The sequence below is a fragment of the Cricetulus griseus genome, chromosome 4, assembly GCF_003668045.3.
Source record: "Cricetulus griseus strain 17A/GY chromosome 4, alternate assembly CriGri-PICRH-1.0, whole genome shotgun sequence".
NCBI lineage: Eukaryota > Metazoa > Chordata > Mammalia > Rodentia > Cricetidae > Cricetulus > Cricetulus griseus.
This window is the reverse complement of record NC_048597.1, coordinates 209,519,625-209,544,101: the sequence shown is the minus strand read 5'-3', so window position 1 is coordinate 209,544,101 and position 24,477 is coordinate 209,519,625. Positions and strand designations below refer to the sequence as shown.

Genomic DNA, 24,477 nt, shown 5'->3' with positions numbered 1-24,477 from the left:
CATACACACTGACACAGAGACTTACTATTAATTATGAGCGCTTGGCCTATAGCTTAGGCTTGTCCCACAAGCTCATAACTTAAATAAGATGTAACCCATTTATATTTATCTATTTTTTGCCTTGTGGCTTTTTAGTGCTCTCCCATCTTTCACTTCCTATTTTTTTCTCCATGTCCTCTGGCATCTCTCTCGAACCTAGATTCATCACCTCTTCCTCTCCTCTTCCCAGAAATCCTATCTAACCTCTTCCTGCCAAGCTATTGACTATTCAGCTCTTTATTAAACCAATCAGAAGGTGCCTTGGCAAAGACACATCTTCACAGTGTATAAAAAGATTATTCCACAACAATGGGATATCTATTTTAGGTATGTAAGGGCCCTGAGAAGTTTTCAGTCATAACAGTAAAGTAAAAGGCCATATTTCCATATTGAACCAAGAATCCTAATATTTTACTATATTTTCTAGAAGTTGCTTCTTGATGAAATATCTGATAACTTCAGTCAATCAACAAATATTTGTTTAGTAACTTGTATATGCCAGGTGCTGTTTTAGATATTGGAAATGCAGTACAGTCTGATACAAGGCACTGTACTCTCCGGTGTCTCTTGACTCTATCTAAATCTTTCTAACTCATCCATTGAACAGTTATCCAAGTCAGTGACTCATTTTTTTTCTTTTCTTACTAATCAGGCTTTGAATCTATACTAATTAGGACTTTTCTCCACTGATGTCCTCTTGCCAAACTAGTTCAACACTGACTTTCACATTGCTAACCAGTAAGTCATTCTCTGGCTTCCTTCAACAGCGTCTTACACTGTTAGTTTTGTTTTGGTTTTTAATGCTTTCTTCACTCAACTTCTAGCACACTTTGTCTTCTATACTTCATCTTACCTTACTGAGGCTTTTTTTTTTCCTCTTTAGTTTCCCCCCCTAATTTCTCATTATCTTCCTAACCTCTGAAAGTTGAAGGCTACAGAGTTTTATCTCAAAACTACATTTCCCAAAACCTATCCCATCTCAATAAAATGTAGTTTTATTATTCTAGAAGCCCAGGGCAAAATCCTTAAGTCACCTTTGATGCTCTTTCATTTTATGTTCAATCTGTCATCAGTCTCATTGAGTCTACCTTCAAAATGGTAAGTCATTAGATTAAGTCACTTTCTACTATCATCATTGTTTCTGCCTTGCACAGACCATCATGGTATTTCCTCTAGATCTGCTGTTCTCAACCTGTGGGTTGGAGCCCTTTGAGATCATCGGAAAACACAGATACTTAACATTATAATTCATAACAGTAGCAAAATTACAGTTATGAAGTAGCATTTAAAATAATTTTATGGTTGGGGGTCACCACATGAGAAAGTGTTTTAAAGAGTTGCAGCATTTACAAGGTTGAGAACAACTGCTCTAGACTACTGCAATGCCTCTTTTTGTTTGTTTGTTTGTTTGATGTGTCCTTTCTCTTTTACAACCAGTTATCAACACAGGAACAAGTTTTTTTTATTTTTTATTTAAAGTAGAAACAACCTTGTTTTACATGTCAATCCCAGTTCCCTCTCTCTCCCCTCCTCCCCTGCCCCCCACTGACCCTGTATCTCATCCCCTTTCTGCTCCCCAGAGAGGGTGAGGCCTTCCATGGGGAATCTTCAAAGTCTGTCATAGCATTTGGAGCAGGGCTTGGCCCTTCCCCGTGTGTCTAGGCCGAGAGAGTATCCCTCTATGTGGAATGGGCTCCCAAAGTCCATTCATACACTAGGGATAAATATTGATCCACTACCAGAGGCCCCATAGATTGCCCAGACCTCCTACTGACACCCAGGGGATCTGGATCTGTCTTATGCTGGCTTTGGAGGCTGTCCTGGAACTAGCTCTTGTAGACCAGGCTGGTCTCAAACTCACAGAGATCCGCCTGCCTCTGCCTCCCAAGTGCTGGAACTAAAGGCGTGCGCCACCACCACCCACCTGGAACAAGAATTTTTAATGCCCTGTTAAAAGTTAAATTCTCTCCTTCAAGGCTTTAGACTTACCTTTAAGGCCCACTAACCCACATCGCCTCCACCCCAACCACACACACACCTTTATTTTCTCACTTCATCTTCTCTTCTCCTTTGTGGTTATGGTTGACCGAGTTGCAAATAATACCTTCTTCCAGCATGCCTACCTCAGACCTTTGTGCTCTCTCTAATAAGCTTTCTCATTTCCCTAGGATCTTTGTGAAAGTTCACTTTTCCTAGAAGTACCTTTCTTCTCCTTAGACTGCCTCTCAGCACTCTGAGGATGCTGATGAGTCTCCTCACCCTACTTCTAAGACAGAGTGCCTGGGGTTATCCCTCTTCTTGTTTGTTACTCTATTTTGTTTTTGTTTCTTGTTTTGTTTTTCCTCCAATGACAGGGTCTCAATATATAGACCAGACTGTCCTGAAACTCACAGCAATAGTTCTGCCTCAGACACCTAAGTGCTAGAATTATAGGTATGTGAACTCTCCTTATTTATTTATCTATTTTTAACTGTCATTTGAATGGAGTCCATCTGGATTTAGAAAAATAAAAAACTTCCTTTCTATGAAATCAAAACTCAAAAACCAAGATTAGTGACTATGAATGGAATATGCCATTAAAGCCTTAGATGCCATAGCAGGGCACAGTTCTTTTTAGTTGTAGTTCACAGGCATATTCCCTGTTTTACAATTGTGAGGACTGAGGCCCAGAATGACATTGAAAGTAGTACTGATGTGTTATTACCATGCTAAGTCCTCCCATAAGCTCTGTGGCTTCGGGTTTTAGCATTTTGTCTTTTCTGAACTTGGTACCTGTTGGCAATCTTAGTGCTTCTCTGGCAGATATGGTTAGAACCCCTTGCCCATGGTGAGTTCTCCTACAGTGAATAGAGACCCACAGGTGCTGTACCACCTGGATGTGAGCATTAAAGGCAGTTGAGGGTCCCATGTACTAGGAAAAGAATGTGTTTATTCTACTGAGAAGTGCACTGGATTCTAAAGGAAGAGGCAAAGAAGTCATATCTAGTAACAATCTCTCCCAGTAGCAAGTTCAGAGAGACATCATCTAGGTGAATATTTCTCTAAACTTGCAGGCTTTCATATGGGCCTTCTGATATGTTATAAAAGGTTGCAGTGTTGTCTCTTGATTTATTATATTTAAAGATAACCCATTAATTCTTTAATTTTTCAATTGTTAATGAATTTTCTTTTGTGTGTGAAAGTGATGGGTCGATTTGAGGGTGTGCTTGTTAGGGGTGGTGGTATGTACACATATAGCATACAGTGTATTCTGTAGTGACCCTGCTATGTGACAAAACACTGGCGGGTTATGCTTTCAAAATATCCTGTCTATGTGCAGCCTAAAGAATATTTGTGTTCATATACTCATTCTTTATTATAAAAAAATGGCAAGCATTTTTCTATTATTTTAGAGCTCTCCCCCTTTGTGGTATTTTTTTAAGTTGTTAATTTTGATATCAGATTTGCTTATAGCTTTTGCCTGTATAGCTTTTGATTTTATGAAGCATTTTTATTCATCATATTATTCTTTTTTATTGGTTTATATTAATTATACATATTAATAGGTTTTGTTTTTATATTTACATCCATATATGTGGTATATTTTCCTATTCATCCTTCCATTACCTTCTCCTTATCCACCCACACTCCCTGCTCCCTTCCTCTTCCCAACTTGTAACCTGTTGTCTACTTTCATGTCTTTATTTGTATCTGTGTGTGTGTGTGTGTGTGTGTGTGTGTGTGTGTGTGTGTGTGTGCCCACACGCTCGTGCGCATACATGGTTGTCCTAATTAGTTTAATTAGGGTTGTATACATGAACATAAGAGTTATTTACAGGGACATGGGCTTCTTAACTGTGTCTGCAACACTGAAGAAAATGTATCCCTTTATCCTAGCAGCCAGTAATTGCCAGTAACTCATCAGGGAGGGTCCAAGCATTGTGATCCTCCACTTCCTCCCTTGATGGGACCCATCTTATACTGGTTTCTTACAAGGAATTGCAGCTGCTGTGAGTTTATGAGAGCAGTGGTCATGTCATACATAAACAATAATAGTCTCCAACATTCTACTCCTTACTCCAGCTCTTACATTCTTTCTATCCACACTTACACAGTGTTTCTTGAACCTTGGAAGGACTGATACAAAGACTTCTCACTCAGCAGTCACTAATTCTCAACACCTTGACTAGGTAATGAATCTATACAGTAACTGCCACCCATTGCAGAAAGGCTTTTCTGACCAAAGCTGAAAACAGCACTAATCTTAGAAAGCAGGTAGTTTGATAAGTACATGTCCACTTAGCGAAGTAACTATAGTATCTTCCCACTAGGTTCTAATGCTTCCCTGGCGAAGGGTTTTTGACCAGTTTTACTGTACCAGGCATTGGTTCCTTCCAATAGAACAGGCCTCAAATCTAATCAGAAAGTGATTGGTAACCCCTGTAATACCCATACCACTAGTATACCAATGGACATTTCTTGTCAGGCAGCAATGAAAAATAGTAGCAATTGCCTGTATTGTTTTAGGGGCAAAACTTTTTAATCTGAGTTTTACAATAAATCTTTCCGCCAAAAGCCGCCCAAGCCCTACAGCCACGTGGGCAGTCTCCGCCAACTGCCTGAGTTCTGCCTGCGGCGTGGATGGACAAAATAATACACAGACTTATATTAGGTTCAAATGCTGCTTGGCCAATGACTAGAATTCTCATCTGTTAGCTCAGTCTTAATTATCATAAATCTATATATTTTATAAGACTTATCGGACACCTTCCATCGGTGTCCTCCCTTGCCAGTGGATCACATCGCTGCTAAAGGAGCCGTAGAGGGGAAAGGGGGCACTTCCTGTTTCTCCTTGCTTAAATATGAGTCTCCTTGCTATGTTGCTTTCCGCCTGGATCACCTCTTCTCTACTACATTTCCCAGAATCCCTTTTGACTACTAGTCCTGCCTAACTTGCTACCTCATTGGCCAAACAGTATTTTATTTATCATCCAGTAAGACAAACACATACACAGAAGCACTTCCCCCATCAGAGTTTTTAATTAATTGGTTTTCTGCTATTAACATTAAAAAGATACTATTAAATTTCTGTTTCATACTGTGTGCTGGCTGCATGTTGGGGATATGATACTGACTAAACTAAAATATTTTTTATACTTTTATATATTTTTCAAATAGAGGTCTTTAATTCATTTGGATTTTATTTTTGTGAATATTGGCTATTCTGTGAATAGCCAAATATTTAGTTGACTATCTATTATGAATAATTTTATAGTAGGTGGTGTATCAATTATCAGTTACTAATTCCTCATATGTATTTGTTGATTTTAGGACTCTGTCTACTCCCATTTATCATTGTTTCTTTTCCATTGGTATTTACTTGGTTTTAATTACCATGCTTGCTTATATACACTATGTAATTAATGGTTTTAATTATTGTGTGTGCTTGCTTATATGTGTAATGCAACTCTTATTTATCCTCAACTTTCTTGCTCTCTAATTCTTGACTATATCTTCAGCCTTCATACCTCTCCCAGCATTATGTGATAGACTACACCATGTCTCCTATTTGACTTTTCTTAAAGTTGAACTTTGCTCTCACCTTCCCATATGAAAACTATTATGTTTTCTCCAAATTGAATTTCAAAGTAAATCAAATATTTCTTGTTAGAATTACTATTAGAGATTGTAATTCAAGTGTTTTCTTTGAATGGTTTTGTCTAATTTGGTGCTAACTGCTCATTTTTCATTTTATTTTATTAAAGACAGGGCCTCATGTAGTACAGACTAGCCTTGAACTTGAGTAGTAGAAGATGGCCTTGAACTTCTGATCCTCCTGCATCCACCTCCTAACCACTGTAATTACAGGTGTGTGCCACCACATCAGATTTTTAATTGTGTCCTTGGACTGGACCACAGAGGCCTAATGCATACTACGTAGGCACTCTTACCAATTGAACTATATCCTTACCCTATTAATTACTCTTGAGTTCCACAAGACAACATTTTTTTGCTTGAAATTGCTATTTGTAGGCAGATGAGTACTTAATATGCTCATTTAGTAGACAAGCCTTGTTCCAAAATGTACTAAGAATCTTACTTATCTGTGATAAGACCTAGCCAAAGATATGGTCAAGGCTGAAGAATTGGGAAGAAATAGTGGGACCAAGAAGTAGGATAACAAGCCATCTCCATGACTGAAACTGATAGGTGAATTCTGTGAATGGTCATATGTATGATAATGGAAAGTCAGCTCAAAGAATCTGGCATTTTCTTCTTACCTAGAGATATTTCCATTGAGCTTTTGTCTCCATCCTCTACCTCTATTATGGATCTGACAATTCATACATTAAGAAGATACTATTGAATTTCTGTTTCATGCTGTGTACTGGCTACATGTTGGGGATACGAGAGTAAATAAATTGTAGTGGTTTTCCTGCTTCATCTGCTTCTGCTTCCCTAGCCCATCACATTGCCACCTGGATCCCATCACCCCCTCACTGAGAAACTATAGCAGTGTTGCAAATGCTTAATAAATACTTTGTGAGTAAATGGAAAGTATTTTCTAAGTTTTGTTCCGTTCAGTGACTTTTGACACGGAATCTTCATTCTTGAATTTTTCTCCAAATTGAATTTCATATTTTACTCTTCCATTAAGTTTCTTTAAATTGTATTTTCTTACCCTGACATTTGCATTCTTTCACATTTAAAGCCTTGTGCATTTTCCATTTCCCTCCTGTCGACTTAATCTCACAGGTCACTTGTTTTTATTTTTTTTAAATTAAGCTTTATGCTTGGCCTTATGGCATGTTTTACATGGCGTTCTATTTCTGGATATGATTCTATTTTTTCATGTGCTTTTAATTATGTCCTAGTCAGTTTTATTGTTGTACAAGCTCTTTGTTTTAATTATAATTACAAAGTTTGATAATGTAGTGTGACATTCCAAGAGCATTTAACATTATTCATCCTCTTAAAAGTTGTAAGTTTTACTCCATTTATTTGATATGATTTTATTTTATATAGCTGTTTTGTGTCATAACTTTATTTCTTAATGACTTCATCTCAGATTTTGTGAAAAATGAAAGTGGAGTTTAAAAAAGTTTGATCTTTCTAAGTTCTATCCATTGCAATGTTCTACAGATTGCCTCCTGTTCTTGCCTCCCTCCCTCCCTCTCTCCCTCCCTGCCTCCCTCCCTCCAGCCCTTCCTACTAAGATTTTGAGGCCAATTGCTGTTCTAGACATAGAGAAACCTGGAACTATAGGAGAGACTGATTCTCCATGTTCCTCTTGACTTTTTGTTTGTTTGTTTGTTTTTGTTTTTCAAGACAGGGTTTCTCAGTATTCTCTGTAGACCAGGCTGGCTTCAAACTCACAGAGATCCATCTACCTGTACCTCCCAAGTGCTGGGATTAAAAGCATGAGCCACCAATGCCCAGCTCCTTTAGACTTAATACAGCAGTGATGAAGGAGGAAAGGGTTGTAGACATTAGAAAACCTTAGGTTCAAGTCACGATTCTTAAGCTTTCTTATTTATATGATCCAGTATTGGGTTTCGGGTTTTGATTGTTTTGTTTTGTTGTTTTTATCTTGGCCTCAGTATCTTCATCTATTAGGTAACACTGGCTTAACTGTTGGCATAAGAATTTAATTAGATGTTACATTTCTATGCTCAACCCAGTCCTAATATATTTGAGAACATTCATGTACCACATAATGATATTTTGGGCAACAGTGGACTACCACATACCCAATGCGGTCCTAAAAGATTATAGTGGAGCTAAAAAAAAAAAAAAAAAAAAAAAAAAAAAAAACTATTCCCATTGCCTCATATACCCATAGCTTTGGAATAAAAGGGGGTAAGGAAACTATATGAGAAAAAAAAGAATTGCTAAGAAAATTCACAGTGAGGGGCTTATTTAGACCTCAACATAATCCTTTAAATGTTTGAAAATGGGACTGGAGAAATGGCTTGCAGCAGAAAATCCTGCATTAGGTGGCTCACAACTCCGGCTCCAGGGAATTTGACACATCTGCCCTCTGTGGGCACACAGTATATCTGAATACACACAGACACACATTTTAAAATAAAAATAGCATCCCTTTTTTTTAAGTTTGAAAAAACCAGACAGTAGTGGTGTACATCTTTGATCCCAGCTCTCTGGAGGCAGAGTCAGGTGGATCTCTGTGAGTTTGAGGCCAGCCATCTTAGTCTACAGAACGAGTTCCAGGACAGCCAGGGATACACAGAGAAAACCTGTCTTGAAAAGCCAAAATAATAATAAGAAATAAAGTTTGAAAACATGAACCTCCAACAGTGATAGATTTTTCTAAATAGGAGAATTCGTAAGGCATAGTCTACCTGTAAGCAAATCTGCTGTGAAAAGGGAAATGAGGCAAACTGCCATGCACATATTTCGGGAAAGAGGAGTCTCAGGCAGTGATGGTGTGAATGAGAATACCCACAATGGGCTTACGTTTGAATGCTTAGTCCCTATTTGGTGGAACTGTTTGGGAAGGATTAGAAGATGAGATCTTTTTGGAGCAAGTATGGCACTTGGGGCAGGCTTTAATATTTCAAAAGACTCATACCATTCCGAATGTGCTTTCTACTTCCTGCTTTTGGATCAAGATGTCAGCTCTCAGCCTGGCGTTCTTGGCGCATGCCTTTAATCCCAGCACTTGGGAGGCAGAGGCAGGTGGATTTCTGTGAGTTCGAAGCCAGCCTGGTCTCCAGAGCAAGTGCCAGGATAGGCTCCAAAGCTACACAGAGAAGCCCTGTCTTGAAAAACCAAAAAAAAAAAAAAAAAAAAAAAAAAAAAAAAATGTCAGCTCTCAGCTGCTGTTTCAACCACCTGTCACGTGTCCTAACTCCACCATCATAAACTCTGTTGGAACCAGAAGCCCAGCTAAACTCCTTGTTTTATAAGTTGCCTTGACCATGGTGACTTGTAACAGCAATAGAAAAGTAACTAAGATAGGCAGATTCTAGAAGGAGGATCCAGAAGAAGATGATGGCTTCTTGAGTATTATTACCTCTGAACACTTTGTAATGGGACAGGATGCAGAAGTGAAAGACAATGATATTAATAATTCTGGCCCTGTGTAAGCCTCAAGTAATGTGTGTATTTATGTCTTGATTTGTTTTTCGAGACAGGGTTTTTCTGTGTAGCTTTGTAGACCAGGCTAGCCTTGAACTCACAGAGATCTGCCTGCCTCTGCCTCCCAAGTGCTGGGATTAAAGGTGTACACCACCACCACCTGGCTGTGTCTTGATTTTTAACAACAAAAAATATAAAACAATGTAAAGAATAAGAATATAAAGTTTCCTTTTGTTTCTTCTTAGCACAGTATTATCCAGACTAATGGCTTCATTGTGAAATTTTCATACATGCATGTAATGTGATTTGATCATCTTTTCACTCTTCCATATTTTTCTCTTCCTCACTTTGGTTCTCTCTCCTGTTTTGTAATAGTTCCCTTTTACTTTCATGCTGTCTTTGTTTTTTCTCTAGAATCCCCTTATAACAGACATGTGAGAACTTACCTTTCCAAGTCTAGCTTATTTTATTTGCCATTTCATTTCCATTCACGTTCCTTCAAAAGACATGATTTTGTTCATCTTTCTAGCTGCATAAATGCCTTATTGTATCAATTGAGATGGCCAATGCTTTTATACTTGATTCTGTTGATGTGGTATTTACTAATCTGCATATGTTGAACCTCTTTGTGTCCCTGGAATAAAGCCAGCTTGATCATGATGAATGATCTTTTTAATGTGTTGTTAAATTTGATTTTTGAGTATTGTGTTTAAGTTCATCAAGGGAAATTATCTAAAGCTTCTTTTTTTATTTTGCTATATCCGGGTAGTGAATTCATAGGATGAGTTTTGAAGGGTCACCCTTATTTTTATGGAAGAATTTGAAGCTCATTGGTATTCTTTGAAGGTCTGGTAAAAATCAGCAGTGAATCTGTCTAGACTTGAGCTAAGAAAATATTTTTATACAACTGTGCAGTGTGTCTGCATTTAAGCTGAGTCTCATTATGAAAGTCAATAGTTTAAAAAGTAAGTATGCTATAGAAGCTAAGGTTAATTTGTTTTTAAGAAGGATATATATATATATAAATTTACTATAGCCTAAGTATAGTCCTTATAAAGTCTACAGTCATGTCCTGAGGCTTCACATTCACCAACAATTCTCTCACTGACTCACTGAGAGAAACCTCTAGTCCTATACATTCCATTTGTGTTAAGTGCCTCAGGTAGTGTATCTTTTTTATTTGGATATACTTGCACTCACCATTATGTTATATGTTACTTTCCTTATTGTTGTGACCAAATACTTGTCAAGAAGCAACTTAAAATGAGATTTTATTTTGGCTTACAGTTTGTGAGGATACAATCCATCATAGCAGGGAAGTCATGGTGGCAGGAGCATGAGGTAACTTGTACCATTGGGAAGCAGAGAGAAATGAATGCTGGCACTCATTTGGCTGTCTGCTCTTTATTTAGTTCATGACTCCAATCTTTGGGATAGTGCCCCCTACATTCAGGGTAGGTCTTAACATTTCTGCAAACACCTTCATAGGCATACCCAGAGGTGCATTCCCATGTGATTCTAAGTCCCATCAATTTGACAAAAAAGATTAATTATCACATACTGTAACTTTTGGCAGTTATAACAGGGTCTATAGGCTTATAGCCTTGGAGTCAGACTATATCATATAGCCTGAACATGTAGTAAACTCTACAATATAGATTTAGCTAAGTATATGCAATGATATTCACATAGCCATGAAACCACATAATGACCATATCCCCTTAAATGTATAAATGATATAATAATATGAATCTTCCTTTGGAGAATCTGATTAAAAGGGGGAGGGCAACATAGCATTCCCAGTGCTCTCCTTTTTGCTTTCTTTTTGTTTATTCTTTATATTTTTAGCAAGGGCTTGAGGAACAGTTAGGATCTTATTGTATAATCAAGACTAGCCTCAAACTCAAGATCCCCCTGCCTCTCTGCCTGCTGAGTGCTGGAAATTACAGGTACATCCATCCCTGGCTTTGCTTTCTGTTATCTGTTGATATTGGTAGCATGAATTCTTGCAGAAAGCAGTCATATGCCTGATGTATTATATTATCTCAACTTTGCCAGTATACAAACTCATCTGGGAATTTTTTAAGGATTTATGTATTTATAATTAGGGAGTGGGAGCGGGAGTATGAGTACAACTGTCAACAGAGGCTAAGGGCATGAGATCTCCTAGAGCTAGAATTGCAAGTGTTTGTGAGCCACCTGATGAGGGTGCTGGCAACCAAACTTCTGCAAGAGCTGTACATTTTCTTAGTTACTAAGCCATCTTTCTAGCCCCACTAGGAAGTTTTTTTTAAAAAAAGAAAAAAGCAAGGTATGGCAGTGCATGACTTTAATCCCAGTGTTCAGAAGGCAGAGGCAGGCAGACTGAGCTGGCCTGTATGTTTGAGGCCAGCTGGTCTACTTAGTTAGATCCTGTCTTAAAAACCAAAGCAACAAGAACAAAGATGCAACTTCAGATGTAAACATTAAACTTTACTTTAGATGGCCTGATTAAGGTGTGACCCTGAGGGAAAGAGGCTCTGATAGGAAAGAGAAATAAGAAGTAGTCAAGAAATGAAGGGGCCAGGATATCAGATGGATTTTTCTTTTGGATGTTGAAATCAATAAGAATCATGACAGAAATAGTATTGGAGTGACAGTGAGCCAGAAGATAAAGTTACCAAGGAATGAAAAGGGTGACCTTGCAGAGCCATAAATGACTGTGGTAGTAAAGGTAGTAGGGTAATAGGGCCTGATGTTGTATGACTCAGAGCAGGGGATTTCTGTACAGGACAAGGGAGAATATTCTGTAATTGGCAGTATGGAATAAGAAGGGCACTTGCTAGTCCTCCCTTGTTTTTGACGGGAGGAAAATTCCTCCTTTAAAAGAGCTAAGTAAAAGTTGCATCCTTACAGGGGTGTCCAGGAAGGTAGAGGGCATTGAAAGCTTCTGAGGCTGGGTCAAGGATATGAGGATTTTGGTGCTAGCTATCTATGAGTTCCATGTGGCTAAGAAGGACTAGGGGTTCAGGAGATGGGAAAGGTATACATTTAGAATCCATGTTCACTCATTACCATCTCTCCTTTGTATACTGTACATTCTCATTTGTATACTATGTGTTCTCATTTTATGTACCTTTCAGTTCAGCTGCCTTGCACGGCTTAAATCATAGAGCCAGTTAAATGAAATTCTTTGCCTGGTCTATGCCTGTAAAAACCATCTATTTTTTACATATATCATGCTTTACATCTATGATTATGACCTTAAGTTGGCCTTTAATGTTGCCTGACTATCATACTACATTTCCTTATTCACTTGATGTTGGTTTCATTTCCTCCTGGGTGACTGTTTATATATTCAGTCACCTCCTAAGGTCACTGTCTCCTTCCCAGTTTTTACTTTGAAAAGAAGTCTTTATTTCTTATTCCACTGAGAAAACTGAGTCAGAAAAAAACCTTTCATGATCATAGCTACTGCCCACTTGTAGTGGCATCCATAAACAATATCTTTATTCCTGTTACCATGAAAGAACTAGTAGTTGGTCAGCAGCCGCCTTCTCTCCTGACTCATTCTCTTTGACGTGAAAATATCCATTTTCTCTCCCAGTTTAAAAATCAATACTTCTTACATTCACTTTCCCTTCTAAATATTGCTTTATTGCACATAAACTTCATAGAAAATGTTTGAAACAATTTTCTATAGTTTAATGGTGATTTTTTTTCTTTTTTTTTTTCTCTTCTTTTTTAACTTATACCACCCTATTTCTGTCTCCATAATTCTAGGAGTAGGGACAGAGTCTGACTTACCAGTTGACAACACTGATGTCTACCTCTGCCATTTCTCAGTATTTATCTAACGTTCCCATGAATTCATTAGTTTCTTCTTGAAACACCATCTTTGTTTGCCTTTTAGGATACTTGTCAGTAATTTAGAAGGATGTGAGATTATGTATGATCTGTGTGCTGGTGCTTTCACTCTTGCTAAACATTTAAGTAAACTTACCATGGATTCATGAATATTAGAAGATATGAGACATCTGAATCAGATATGAACTATGTTTATTACAGTTTCTCCCTGCTTAGCCACTTCTCAGTCTCTTCTGCTGATTCCTCTTCCCCAAACTTTTTTTTAAGAGACAGGGTCTCAGTGTATAGTGCTGGCTGGTGTAGAACTCACTGTAGGTAGATCAGGTTGAACTTGAGCTAACATAGATCCACCTGCCAAATCTCCAGCCCATAGTCTTCCCTTAGTTTACAGTCTCAATTCTGTCTGGAGTTGGGCAGACTTACATAAATATCTAATAGGCATCCTAAAACTGACATCCAGCATGGAACTGTTCACCTTACATGCCACCACCACACCCCCTCCCACCAACAAATCTATTCTTTCTGTCATTTTCCTAGCTTAGTTAACATCTACTCACATCTTTTAGTTGTTCAAGTAAAACAAAACACAACGTTTGAATTTTTTTTCATTCTTTCACTGAGACAGCTAGAAAGATGGTTTATTGTACATGAGTTATACTTGGCCACAAGTGAGAACAGAACTAGTCTAGAATGCCATAGGTTCAAGGCAGAGGGCCAGTGGGGCCACTTTTGTTATTATGAAGGCAGTCAAGTCTCTCAGGTGGTCTCTGTAAGCAGACAGTGATGTTCCAGGACCATTGAGAATTATACTGACAGTAGCACACAGTCCAAAAATTTGTATCAGCATCCCGGCCTTCAGCATCCCTTACTTCTGCTCCTTTAGTCTTTGTGGGTAGACAAGCTGGTTTACTTGGACCTCTGCCTCATCTTTCTTCCCTTGCACTTCAGCCTGCACATTCACTTCTTCCTCCACTAAGCTTTCATGACAAAGGAGTTTCAAGGAAGATGATCCTAAGGCCAAAAGCTTGAAAAAAAATTTTTTTAATCATTTGGGTGTTTTGCCCACATGGATATCTGTACCACATGCATGCCTGATACACAGAGGCCATAGGCTGTTGGATCCTCTAGAACTGGAGTTGTAGACAATTGTGAGTTACCATGTGGGTACTAGAAATATGAACACAGGTCCTCAGGCAGATCAGCCAGTGTGCTCTTAACTGCTGAGCTACCTCCCCAGCCCCCAGAGCACAATTTTTAAAAACCTAAAGATTCATGCTTGACCTCCTTTCCCACAAAACCTGCAAATCTGTCTCATTGCCTCTACTTTCAAAGTACATCTAGAATCTTGACCTTCCTTTCACCCTTTGTCTTCTACCACCTGGTCCAAACCAACATCATTCTTGCCTAGATTGTTCAAGAAATCCCTTTCTGGTCTCCTCCTCTTTTCTTTTACTCTTGTTCTTTTTAGTTTATTGTTATCGTGTTCCCAGAATACCTTGTTTAAAAAGTGAGTGAAATCATGTTCTTTCTCTATTCAGAGCTCTTCAGAAGCTTCCCATCAGATAGGAATCATACTCTGAACATACTAGTATATCACTCTTGTTAAAATATTCAAGCCTGCACTTAGCTTATAAATCCTTTCCATCTGATGTTCTTTCTGCTTGCTTCCTCTTCAGTCTGCCCCTGACACACATAGCAGCTTCGTGATACTAGACTCACTAAAGAGAACTATGCTATGTTGTTTTGTACAACAATCTATATTGTGAGTATCTGTGTCCTTATAGTACTAACTTCTTTCTTTAGGTACTATATTTACTGTCACTGCATGTTAGATCTAAAAGATTTCATAAGAAAAACCCATAGATGATAGTGTAATTTTCATATACCATGTGGGAAGATAAATGTTGCCTGATTGCCATACCATTAGTAATGCTAAAATTCATTACATGGTAACTTTCAGATCTCTCTGTTATAAATACATGGTTTCCAGTTTTGATTAACAAATGCACTTTAGGGTAAATATATTAACACTTTAACCAAGGAATTACTTTTTTCAAGTGAAACATATTTTGAAGCTCTCATATCTATAAAGATCAAAGCAGAGCTGTTCCCATTGCAGTAGGAACTCTGACAAGCACAGTTCATAACCATAGAGCCCACATGAATTCTTGAGGAAGTGGACTAGATCTTTTGTTACCTAGTCACTTAAGAAGGACTCATTTAGCTTGTATTAGATGAGTCTGTCCTATACTTCCTTGGTAAGCAGTGATTGTTAGTGATCATTAAAACTGTTCTTGTGTTCCTGAAAGCCCACCCACTGCTTTTAGTTGTCCAAGTTTTTCCTCTGGCTTCTGGCTATTCTATAGGCATGAAGTATTTTTTTGTTTTTTTATTGTAAATTCTTCCTCATCCATAATACAAGATATGGATATGGATATTATTCATGTGTAACGATAACTCTTTCCATCAGCCACCTGAGTTCCACTGCCATGTTGGGGCCCCCAAATAACACACAGAGTCTTATATTAGTTACAATGATGCTGGCCAATGACTAGGATTTCTTTTTTTCTAGCTGAGTCCTAATTATCAACCATAACTACTGATCTATATATTTTTAGATTTATTTATTTATCATGTATATATAGTGCAGGCCAGAAGAGGGCACCAGATCCCATTACAGATGGTTGTGAGCCACCATGTGGTTGCTAGGAATTGAACTCAAGACCTCTGGAAAAACAGTCAGTGCTCTTAACCCCTGAGCCATCTCTCCAGCCCTGATCTATATATTTTTATCTTACTGAGGACACCGGCCTGTGTCCTCTCTTCCTGGGATCACATGTTGAGCTCCCCTTTACTACATTTCCCAGAATCCTCCTTCTCTCCTAGTCCTGCCTATCTTGCTTCCCTATTGACCAACAGTGTTTTATTCATTATTCAATAAGAGAGACATATACACAGAAGGACTTTCCCCATCATTCATGTATATCTAAAAGATTAGAATCTTCTGAGCTTTCATGTTTTAATTCTTTCCTCCTCCAGAATGTTTTGAAATCTGCTGCAGTAGAAGGTAGTTTGATTGTTTCCTTGCTGCTTTCTTCCTTTAATAAATTATCTGTCTATCTATGTATAAATTTATTGTCTATCTATGTGGGTGGGTACATGCAGGCATGTGTAATCAGAGAACAACTCTCTGAAGAGTTCTTCCTGCTATCTTGTGGGACCTAGAGCTCAAACTCAAGCACCTTTACCTGCTGGGCTTCTGCCAGTTCTCCTTTCTTCATCTTATCCTATAGCCTATAGCCTACTTTAGCCGAGAATTTAATAAACTTAGAATAATGTACCCATATTAATGTGTATTAGTTATATGTATAATGTCTTGAAGTTTTTGTTGTGATAAAACTCCATAAACAAAAACAATTTGGAAAGAAAAGGGTTTGTTTCAGCTTACAACTCTCAGGTCACACTCCATCACTGTGGGAAGGGCAGGAACCTGGAACTCAAGGCAGGAACCTGGAGGCAGGATTTGAAATAGAGGTCATAGAGGAATATCACTAGATTCCATCTCACAAACAAAAGAATAGTACTGGCAAGATGACCACCCTCTATAAAAAGCGCTTGCTCAGCAAACTTGACGACAGGAGTTTGATCTATAGATACTATGATTGAAGGAGAGAGCCAACTCCTGAGAGTTGTCCTCTCATTCCATTTCATGTGCTCTCCTTGGCACGCACCCTAATATTCTCGTTCATTCATTCATTCATTCATTCATTCTCTCTCTCTCTCTGTCTCTCTCCCTCCCTCTGTCATACACACACAGAGATAAAATAATAATAAATAATAATAATAATAATAACATTAAAGAGAACTATGCCCAAAAGGAACCATCACCAAGATCCAGGAGGGACTAAATAAATATTGAATGACTCGATGGCTAGTATTTTTTGTCTCATTTCCTTCATCACATAAATTCTAAAAATGGAGAAAATCTTTTTTTTACAGTACTCTGAACACTGTATATATGAATGTAAATTAGTATTAGTATTTTTAAATCTACTTAATAAGTTCTTGGTGGCTGAGGGTATAATTTAGTTGTAAAGCACTTTTCTAATGCTTCCAAATTTCTAAGTTTGATCCCCCAACCACTTAAAGAAAAAGTAAATCTCTTTTTACCTTATGACCAGAATTTGTGGTTACACAAGGATATTGAAAGGCACTGGATTTAAAGATAAAATAATTGTGTTCAGATCTTGCTAATGAGTTTGTCACTTATACCCTGTTATATGACTTTTCCTAGGAAGATGTGAACAGTGTCTGTTTATCTCAGGTAGGACACCAGCTTCAAACCAAAAACACAATTTCACAGGAGTATGGATTAGTCAAAGGTAGCTACCATCATTGAAAGCCAAGCTCAGCATGGGCATTGACTCAGAAGATGCATGGCTGGAATTCATTGTGGAATTCCCAGGCAGCTGGATGAGTTGTAGAGTCTCCGCCTAACAAGTTGCCCTCTCTTCTCTGGAGCAGTTATCACCTTGGGGAAGAAGCTGTGAATCTTCTGAGTGTAAAGCTTCCCGAAGTTTGAAAGTTATGCTTGAGCCTTTTAAGTTCCATTCAGGTCTCCAATCTTAAGAAGCCTTCCTCTGGGAGGGGATGTTTCTGTTTGGAAGAAATAATACTCTGAGCTATTTTCATTATAATCTCATTGGTTTGCTTCTGGAGCTTATGGAGACCCTAACGCTGCTTGCTTAGCTTTGCTTCCCAAATTTTTCTCTCCACAGTAGAATATATAAAATGATAGACCTGCTGAGTAAATCTGAGTTTGACTCCCCTCCCCTTAATCTAAAACTTGCAACAAGAGTTTTGTGATGCGTGTCTGATCCAGCTTTATTCTTTTGTCCTCTGAAAGCCACCTTAACACTGGACTAGTGCCAGATGGTGTGCCTCAGCACCTTGTGCTTTGTCCCTCTATTCTCACAGCACTTCTCCTGCTGTCCTGCAGCCAGCTACCTCTGTTCTGCTCCAGGAGTGGGCATGACAGTCCCCATTTGGGCATGGCTTCCTTGACCTAAAGGTCAGGCACACTGTGGTGGGTGTGAGGCAGTGCCATGTTCCATCCTGATAAGTATCTGATCTGGAGCAGACTCAAATGCTTGTCACTTTAGAGCATCATCACTCCTCTCAATTTACTGTCAATTCTTGTATCATGTCCAAGGCAGCTGTTTTTGCTATTTCACAATATATAATAGTGATTTAAAAAATAATAGTGATTATTTTGTGGTGAGATAGTTTAATCTAGGGTCTCACACATGCCAGGCAAATCCTCTACCACTGAGTTACCTGTATCCCTAACTTTGTTTCTTTTTTAAAACTGTAGTAGTTCATCTACAAATTTCATTCGTGTGTGTGTGTGTGTGTGTGTGTGTGTGTGTGTGTGTGTGTGTGTGTGTGTATGAGATATGCACTAGGCATGTACAGAGACTATATATATGTATGTATGTATGTATGTTTATATACACACAGACACACACATACATACACACACATATATATATACATATATATATGAAGAGTAGATGGGAATGATGTAATTATATTTTATTTTTAAAATATGTGTTAATATGATATATATATATATATATATATATATATATATATATATCTGCATGCATGCCTAGTACCCACGAAAGCCAGAAGAGGGCATCAGATCACCTGGAATTTCAGTTAAAGACCAACAGTTATGAGCCACTATGTAAGTTCTGGGAATCAAACTCAGGTCCACTGGAAGAACAACCAGTGTTCTTAACCCCTGAGCTATATCTCTCCAGCCCCTCAAATTTTCTTTCTGGAGCCAGTAGCTTTACAAATGACATAATAAAAATGAATCACCAGTTTGTTATGCTTCCCACATCAAATAATATCTGTTAAACACAGTTTTTCCTAGTTCAAACCAAGAAAAGAAAATTCTGCTTTTCTCTTACTCTCTGGACCCCAGAGCCATCTTGTATACAGTTTTCCCAAAAAAGAAAGTAAAATCTCAATGATTATTTGCAATTTTTAAAATTAAAATCTAATCATTATTTCCCCCTCCTGCCTCAAGAACTTCCATATCCTTTCCTTACTCCCTCTCAAATTTATGACCTCTTTCTCTTGAGGGAGAAAGGGAGGGAGGGAGGGAGGGAGGGGGGAGGAGAGAGAGAGAGAGAGAGAGAGAGAGAGAGAGAGAGAGAGAGAGAGAGAGTGCATAACAGCCTGCTAAGTCACTGTCTGGTAGTGGTGGTAGCCTGAGCCTTTAATCCCAGCACTTTCAGAAGCAGGTGGATCTCTGAGTTTGAGTTTCAGGACCACCAGGGCTGTTACACAGAGAAACCCTGTCTTGATAAACCAGAAAAGGGAAAAAAAAACCAATACTGCTAAGTCAGTTTAGTGTATCTTATATGTATATGTATATATACATGCTTTCAGGACTGACCACTTGGCATTGGGTAACAAATTAGGGGGCTCATCCTTAGGAGAGACTAATTCTTCTCTCAGCAGTCATCAGTTGCATGTAGTTCTTTGTCTAGGGGTGGGACCATACAAGAACTGCCAGGGCTACATGGAGAGACCCTGTCTCAAACAACAACCAAAAGATAATAAAATAAAACAGGAGAAAGTTTTTAAGCACTTCCTACCTCGTGTGTACTCATCTAAACTCAAAATATTATTCTTTTATACTTACATATACATTTCCTTAGAACATAAGAAAATCTCATGAAAATATTTCTCGTTTTGAGTTTATTTTGTCAACTATTTAGAACTGCATACAATGAATGAAATATTACAGGTCTCTTCTTCTGTTTCCCCAAGTAGTTCTATGGTACCTATTTTGTATTCTTCCAAACTGTCCTCTTGGAAGCAGTTTCCATACTGAGTCATCAACCAACATTCCCTTTATTTTCCAGGCGAAGCAATAGTTTTATTATTTTGAAGTGACTCATTACTTCTGAGTCATCATACCTTCTGGACCCTCTTAAATAAAGGGTTTTAAAGAAACATTTCTGCAGTTCTCTTCAGACCCTTCAGATGACCTTTTTGAGTGACATGGATATTCAACCAGTTCATGTTTACAGTCATGTAGTTCATTTCTTCTTGGAACCTTTCACCAGGATAGGCAGTAGAATCTCTTTACCTCATATTCTCTGCTCCAGATGTTTCCTGAAGTGGAACAATATGTGTAATACCTTTCTCTATTTTCCATCATTATGTTTATGGTTCTTAATGTTTTATTAACATCCCGTCTTTCTCTATGAAGTAAAGCAGAAACATCCATAAAAGTTAAGTTTAGCTCTGTGTTCATTAGTACACAAAATCTTTGTAATTCAACATTTTGCAAGAATAAATAGTCTCTATTCTTTAAATTTTGTGGCATATTTGGCTGGTTCTTTACCTTCCCTTATGAAAATTCATTCTTCCACCCATCTTGTTTTTTGTTTGGTTTTTAGTTTTGGTGGGGGTTTTTTTGTTTTGTTTTGTTTGTGTGTGTGTGGGGGGGGGGGTGTTTCTCTATGGAAACAGCTCTGGCTGTCCTGGAACTCATTCTGTAGACTGGCTGGCCTTGAATTCAAAAATCTGCCTGCCTCTTTCTCCCAAGTGCTGGGATTGAAGGTGTGCACCACCACTGCTGGCTCTTTCTCCTTTTTTTTTTTTTTTAAAAAAAAAGATTTTATTTATTCATTATGTATACAACATTCTGCTTCCAGGTATATCTGTACACCAGAAGAGGGCACCAGATCTCATAATGGATGGTTGTGAGCCACCATGTGGTTGCTGGGAATTGAACTCAGGACCTCTGGAAGAGCAGTCAGTGCTCTTAACCTCTGAACCATCTCTCCAGCCCTCATTCTCCTTTCTTAAGACCCTCTCCTTGCATTAAATGTCCCAGCATTCCTTAGCGTTTTTCTTGACCTTTCCTCATTCTATGCATACTCAATCTCATCCACTGTTGAGACTTTAAAACTTTTATCTATTATTTTCTCTCAAATCTTTATTTTGACTCCTATGTCTTTCCTGCTGACCATATCCTGTTACATCATGAGTATCTCCTGAATGTGCTATTGAAACAACCCACACCTGAAGCAAGTTCATTCTCCCTGAATCATTGACCTCAACTAGCCATAACACATACACAGGCTCAGTCTCATCTCCACACTGCTCTGAAATTCTTTTTAATTGCTAGAATTTGCTACAAATGTTATTGAATATTTCTTATTTAAAGTATCAATTCTAAATGCTTTTTCTGACAATTTTTCTGTTTGAGCCTACTCTTTAGCGTCAATCACTATCACCTTGTTCTTTCCTATTGTAATTTATCTTCATATTTCTAAGTGCATCCCTGCTTCCTATTCATCATTAATTTTAAGTATTTACTATGAACTTCAGCTCTCACCATTTTATACCACATTAACAAAATAACGAATAAGGTTATATGTTCACAGTGAATACAGAAAATGTATTGACAAATTTAGGTACACATTAGAGATTTTAAGCAGTATATATGGTTATTTGTTTTTGTTTTCATCGAAGGTACCAATGTAACTGTGAGGACAAAATACTCTTTTATTTTTTTGTTTTTAACGGTACAGGGATATGACTTCCTGACCTTTTGTACTCACCAAGCATTGTACTCAGCTACACACCTAGCCTGAGGGGGTCAATCTTTTGAACAAATGATAATGGCTGATGTTTAAACTCAACCTTATTAAAAATTAATTACATAAAACTTAATCCAAAATGTGTCACATACCTAAACACAAAAGCTAGAACTATAAACTACAACAACAAAAAGCTCAAAGAAGGGGATACAGAGCTGACTCAGCAGTTAAGAGCACTTGCAGAAAACCTGAGTTCAATTCCCAACACCCACGTGGCATCTCATAACCAGCCCAGCTGTAACTCCTATTCAAGAGGATCGTATGCTCTTTTCTGGCCACTGCTAGTACTGCATGCTTGTACATACAAGCAAAAGACACAAATGGAATAAAAAATAATTATTTTTTAAAGCTACAGGAAAGATCCTACATTTTATTCCATTTGTGTCTTTTGCTTGCATGTACAAGAAAAGATCCTTATGAACACAGGAGAGGCAAAGACCTTAAGATACAGATGGATCAACCTTAAAAGAAAAAGTGGACAACTGGATTGATAAATATTAGTGATGTACCATATTCTCATCTTTAGGATTGGTAGAAACTTGAAGTCTGCAGTGTATTTCAAGAATCTCTGCCAGTAATTGATATGATACTAACAGCAAAATCTTTCTCATTGTTACTTTATTAAAATATATTTATAGCCAAACCTTACTTTTCAAGCCTTACCTTTTTGTGTGAAAATTTATACAATTTTCTTCTTACTACTTTGAGGTTTTCTTTTTTTGTTTGTTTTGGTTTTCAGACAGTTTTTCTGTGTAACAGAGCCATGGCTTTTCTGGGACTTGCTTTGTAGACCAGGCTGGCCTAGAACTCACAGGTATCTACTTACTTGCCTCTGCTTCCCAAGTACTGGGTTTAAAGGTATGTACCACCAGGCCTGGCTACTTTGAGGTTTTCTTACCTTTGCATTTATTTTGCTTAAAGTGAGTTGAAGGGTGTAGTTGAATGTTTTTCTCTGTCCCCCTGGTCCCCCTGGACCGGTTTCTGTTCTGTCCTTGGATCCCCACAGATGCTTATGAAATAATCACTCAGAGGCTAATATTAAATATAATTGTTTGGCTAGTGGCTTAGACTTATTACTGGCTAGCTATCTCTTATAAATTACCCATTTTTAATAGTCTGTGTATCACCACGTGGCTGTAGCTCACCAGTAATGTTCTGGTATCTTACCCCATCAGCAGCTACATGGCATCTCCCAGAGTCCACCTTCATCACTCTGTTTGGATTTCCTGCCTAGCTATATTCTGCCTGGCAATTGGTCAAAACAGCTTTTTTTCATCAACCAATAAAAGCAACACATATTTGCAGCATACAGAAGGACATCACATATTGGGGGGGGCTGTTTTGGTTTTGTTCAATTTTAAAAGAAGCCTATGAGATCCAACAAGATAGCTCAGTGGCTACATATACCATAAGCGTAACAATCTGAGTTCTCTCCCTAGAACTTCTGTAAAGATGGAAGGAGAGAACCGACTCCATAAATTAGTCTGACTGCCAGATAGCACACTCGAACATATCACACACACACACACACACACACACACACACACACACACACACACACACACACTCACACTCAGAGGACAACTTACATGAGTTAGTTATCTGTCTTTCTACCATGTGGGTCCCAGGAATTGAATTCAGGCCCTCAGGCTTAGTAACTTTACCTGATGAGCCATCTTACAGGCCTTAGGCCTTAGGTTTGTTTTTTAAAACAGTATCATGTAACCCAAGCTAGTCTCAAATTCTCTGTGTAGTAAAGACTAGTCTTGAACTCCTGATCTTCCTGCTTCTACTTTCCAGGTACTAGAATTGCAGACATGAGCCACCATGCCCAACTTCTCCTAGTTCCATTACCTTTCTCTCTCTCTCTCTCTCTCTCTCTCTCTCTCTCTTCTCTCTCTCTCTCTCTCTCTCTCTCTGTCTCTCTCTCTCTCTTTTACCTCTGAGAATCTGGTTCCTCTGTTTAACCCAAAATGATGAATGATCCCTAACTGTGTCCTCAATCCAAAGCTATCCTCATGTTCAGTGCTTACCCTGTGTAACTTCTCAGAGTTGCATCTCCACCTGTGATCTTTCTGTTGACTGTGTTCACATTTTATTCAGTTGTCACCATTGGTTGTTCAATAGGTACCTCTCCATATAACACAGTAACAGTGAAACCATTTTATCTTTTCTATATCCACTCTTGTGTTAGAGCTCATGCTCTTCCTGTTATCTGCTGTGCTCCCCTCCCATTGCCTCATTAACAGTGAATATCCTAAGAATTGTTACTATGGCTTATTCAGCATCATTCTCCTAATGCCTGGCATTGAAGAGAAAGTGTTATATGAATAAATTAGAGCAATAACATTTATTAAGCACTTCCTTTGTCCTAGGTGTTATAGCCTAGCATATGTGAGATACCCCAATTTTAATCCCTACACTAAAAAAAATGAGAAATCATATAAATATATTTTAATAAATGAATAGGTAAACAAAAAGTGGTGTGATACTACTCAGCAATAATAAGGGATAGCTGTCATATATGATAATGTGAGATATTGAGAGAAGGCAATCTATGTAGTTGTCCAGTTATTTCTTACACTGTGTCCCAAACAGTAAATTGCTGAGTTAAAAGATGTGTGTGTGTGTGTGTGTGTGTGTATACATATGTATACACATGTGCATATGCACTGTGTAGAGGTTTTTAGATTCATAGGGACAATCTCTTTTCCAGGAAAAAAAAATGACAAATTCATACTTCTACTATCAGAGTAAGATAAGTACTTTGTACTCCTGGAATGATACATTCCACATGTTGATTTGATAGATAAAAATATAG

At 38.1% G+C, this 24,477-nt stretch overlaps 2 protein-coding genes across 5 annotated transcripts in view; one reads left to right on the top strand and one right to left on the bottom strand.

Moving 5' to 3' along the window:
* The window catches only part of Ppp2r3a (protein phosphatase 2 regulatory subunit B''alpha), a 130,747-nt gene that overhangs the window by 10,159 nt on the left and 96,111 nt on the right, over window positions 1-24,477 (top strand). The gene's annotated exons all lie outside the window — the stretch shown is intronic.
* LOC103162924 overlaps window positions 13,587-24,477 on the bottom strand; it is a 98,708-nt gene continuing 87,817 nt past the window's right edge. Inside the window, exons 1-4 of one of the 3 annotated variants that reach the window (XR_003485113.2) lie at window positions 20,135-20,427; window positions 17,357-17,622; window positions 16,415-16,476; window positions 13,587-13,990 (exon numbers count right to left, since the gene is read on the bottom strand). The gene's annotated coding sequence lies outside the window, so the exon portion shown is untranslated. Of the gene's footprint in view, window positions 13,991-16,414; window positions 16,477-17,356; window positions 17,623-19,962; window positions 20,428-24,477 lie in introns of those variants that run through there. The other 2 variants (XR_004769746.1, XR_004769745.1) reach the window with 2 other exon arrangements.